The sequence below is a fragment of the Triticum dicoccoides genome, chromosome 6A, assembly GCF_002162155.2.
Source record: "Triticum dicoccoides isolate Atlit2015 ecotype Zavitan chromosome 6A, WEW_v2.0, whole genome shotgun sequence".
Lineage (NCBI taxonomy): Eukaryota > Viridiplantae > Streptophyta > Magnoliopsida > Poales > Poaceae > Triticum > Triticum dicoccoides.
This window is the reverse complement of record NC_041390.1, coordinates 603,698,334-603,702,769: the sequence shown is the minus strand read 5'-3', so window position 1 is coordinate 603,702,769 and position 4,436 is coordinate 603,698,334.

Below are 4,436 nucleotides of genomic sequence, written 5' to 3'. Positions count from 1 at the left end.
ATTTCATAAATAATGCAGTAATTGCTAATATAATTCCAACAGACTCTTAGCATCGCTACGAGTGAGAAAGTCTCATCGTAGTCAACTCCTTGAACTTGTCGAAAAACATCTTAACGACAAGTCGAGCTTTCTCAATGGTGACACTTACCATCATTGTCTGTCTTCCTTTCAAAATCCATATGTACCTAACAGCCTTACGACCATCAAGTAGTTCTTCCAAAGTCTACACTTTGTTTTCATACATGGATCCTCTCTCGGGTTTTATGGCCTTGAGCCATTTATCGGAATCCGGGCCCACCATCGCTTCTCCATAGCTCGTAGGTTCATTGTTGTCTAGCAACATGACTTCCAAGACAGGATTACGTACCACTCTGAAGTAGTACGCATCCTTGTCATCCCACGAGGTTTGGTAGTGACTTGATCCAAAGTTTCATGATCACTATCATAAGCTTCCACTTCTGTTGGTGTACGTGCCACAGGAACAACTTCCTGTGCCCTGCTACACACTTGTTGAAGTGACGGTTCAATAACCTCATCAAGTCTCCACCATCCTCCCACTCAACTTTTCGAGAGAAACCTTTCCTCGAAAAAGGACCCGATTCAAGAAACAATCCCTATTGCTTTCGGATCTGAATTAGGAGGTATACCCAACTGTTTTTGGGTGTCCTATGAAGATGCATTTTATCTGCTTTGGGTTCGAGCTTATCAACCTGAAACCTTTTCACATAAGCGTCGCAGCCCCAAACTTTCAAGAAACGGCAACTTAGGTTTCTCCAAACCATAGTTCATACGGTGTCGTCTCAACGAAATTATGTGGTGCCCTATTTAAAGTGAATGTGGTTGCCTCTAATGCCTAACCCATGAACGATAGTGGTAACTTGATAAGAGACATCATGGTATGCACCATATCCAATAGGGTGCAACTATGACGTTTGGACACACCATCACACTATGGTGTTCCAGGCTGTATCAGTTGTGAAACAATTTCCACAATGTCTTAATTCTGTGCCAAACTTGTGATTCAGATATTCATCTCTATGATCATATCATAGATCTTTTATCCTCTTGTCACGACGATCTTTCAACTTCACACTGAAATTACTTGAACCTTTCAATAATTCAGACTCGTAATTCATCAAGTAAATATACTCAACATCTACTCGAATCATCTGTGAAGTAAGAACATAACGATATTCACTGCATGCCTCAGCACTCATTGGACTGCACACATCAAAATGTGTTACTTCCAACAAGTTGCTATCTTGTTCCATCTTACTGAAAACGAGGCTTTTCAGTCATCTTGCCCATGTGGTATGATTTGCATGTCCCAAGTGATTCAAAATCAAGTGAGTCAAAACGGTCCATTTGCATGGAGTTTCTTCATGCATATACACCAATAGACATGGTTCGCATGTCTCAAACTTTTCAAAAACGAGTGAGCCCAAAGATCCATCAATATGGAGCTTCTTCATGCGTTTTATACCGATATGACTTACGTGGCAGTGCCACAAGTAGGTGGTACTATCATTACTATCTTTTGGCATGAACATGTGTATCACTACGATCGAGATTTAATAAACCATTCATTTTAGGTGTAAGACCATTGAAGGTATTATTCAAATAAACAGAGTAACCATTATTCTCCTTAAATGAATAACCGTATTGCGATAGACGTAATCCAATCATGTCTATGCTCAACGCAAACACCAAATAACAATTATTTAGGTTTAACACCAATCTCTTTGGTAGAGGGAGCGTGCGATGCTTGATCATATCAAGCTTGGAAAAACTTCCAACACATATCGTTAGCTCACCTTTAGCTAGTCTCCGTCTATTCCGTAGCCTTTTGTTTCGAGTTACTAACACTTAGCAACCGAACCGGTATCTAATACCCTGGTGCTACTAGGAGTACTAGCAAAGTACACATTAACACAATGTATATCCAATATACTTCTATCGACCTTGCCAGCCTTCTTATCTACCAAGTATCTAGGGTAATTCTGCTCTAGTGGTTGTTCCCCTTATTACAGAAGCACTTAGTCTCGGGTTTGGGTTTTACCTTGGGTTTCTTCACTAGAGCAGCAGCTGATTTGCCGTTTCATGAAGTATCCCTTCTTGCCCTTGCCCTTCTTGAAACTAGTGGTTTCACCAACCATCAACAATTGATGCTCCTTCTTGATTTCTACTTTCGCGGTGTCAAATATTGCGAATATCTCAAGGATCATCATATATGTCCCTGATATATCATAGTTCATCATGAAGCTCTAACAGCTTGGTGGCAATGACTTTGGAGAACCATTACTGTCTTATCTGGAAGATCAACTCCCACTCGATTCAAATGATTGTTGTACTCAGGCAATCTGAGCACAAGCTCAACAATTGAGCTTTTCTCCTTAGTTTGCAGGTTAAGAAAGTCATCGGAGGTCTTATACCTCTTAACATGGGCACGAGCCTGAAATCCCAATTTCAGCCCTCAAAACATCTCATATGTTTCGCGATGTTTAAAAAACGTCTTTGGTGCCTCAACTCTAAACCGTTTAACTGAACTATCACGTAGTTATCAAAACGTGTATGTCAGATGTTCGCAACAACCACAGACAACGTTCGAGGTTCAGCACACTGAGCGGTGCATTAAGGACATAAGCCTTCTATGAAGCAATGAGGACAATCCTCAGTTTACGGACCTAGTCCGCATAATTGCTACTATCAACTTTCAACTAATTTTTTTCTAGGAACATATCTAAATAGTAGAACTATAGCGTGAGCTACGACATAATTTGGAAAAACCTTTTGACTATGTTCAGGATAATTAAGTTCATCTTATGAACTCCCACTCAGATAGACATCCCTCTAGTCATCTAAGTGATTACATGATCCGAGTCAAACTAGGCCGTGTCCGATCATCACGTGAGACGGACTAGTCATCATCGGTGAACATCTTCATGTTGATCGTATCTTCTATACGACTCATGTTCGACCTTTCGGTCTCCGTGTTCCGAGGCCATGTCTGTACATGCTAGGCTCGTCAAGTTAACCCTAAGTGTTTCGCGTGTGTAAATCTGTCTTACACCCGTTGTATGTGAACGTTAGAATCTAACACCCGATCATCACGTGGTGCTTCGAAATACGAACTGTCGCAACGGTGCACAGTTAGGGGAGAACACTTCTTGAAATTGTTGTAAGGGATCATCTTATTTACTACCGTCGTTCTAAGCAAATAAGATGTATAAACATGATAAGCATCACATGCAATCAAATAGTGACATGATATGGCCATCATCACTTTGCTCCTTTTGATCTCCATCTTCGGGCTCCATGATCATCATCGTCACCGGCATGACACCATGATCTCCATCAACATGATCTCCATCATCGTGTCTTCATGAAGTTGCCTCGCCAACTATTACTTCTACTACTATGGCTAACGGTTAGCAATAAAGTAAAGTAATTACATGACGTTTAAGTTGACACGCAGGTCACAAATAAATAAAGACAACTCCTATGGCTCCTGCCGGTTGTCATACTCATCGACATGCAAGTCGTGATTCCTATTACAAGAACATGATCAATCTCATACATCACATATATCATTCATCACATCCTTTTTGGCCATATCACATCACATAGCATACCCTGCAAAAACAAGTTAGACGTCCTCTAATTGTTGTTTGCATGTTTTACGTGGCTGCTATGGGTTTCTAGCAAGAACGTTTCTTACCTACGCATGAACCACAACGTGATATGCCAATTGCTATTTACCCTTCATAAGGACCCTTTTCATCAAATCCGATCCGACTAAAGTGGGAGAGACAGACACCCGCCAGCCACCTTATGCAACTAGTGCATGTTTGTCGGTGGAACCGGTCTCACGTAAGCGTACGTGTAAGGTTGCTCCGGGCCGCTTCATCCCACGATGCCTCCGAATCAAGATAAGACTAGTAACGGCAAGCATATTGAACAATATCGACGCCCACAACTACTTTGTGTTCTACTCGTGCAAAGAATCTACGCAATAGACCTAGCTCATGATGCCACTGTTGGGGAACGTAGCAGAAATTCAAAAAATTTCCTACGTATCACCAAGATCTATCTATGGAGAGACCAGCAACGAGTAGAAAGGAGAGTGCATCTACATACCCTTGTAGATCGCTAAGCGGAAGCGTTCAAGTGAACGGGGTTGATGGAGTCGTACTCGTCGTGATTCAGATCACCGATGATCCTAGTGCCGAACGGACGGCACCTCCGCGTTCAACACACGTACAGCTCGACGATGTCTCCCACGCCTTGATCCAGCAAGGAGAGAGGGAGAGGTTGAGGAAGACTCCATCCAGCAGCAGCACAACGGCGTGGTGTTGATGGAGGAGCGTGGCAATCCTGCAGGGCTTCGCCAAGCACCTACGGGAGAGGAGGAGGTGTCACGGGAGGGAGGGAGGCGC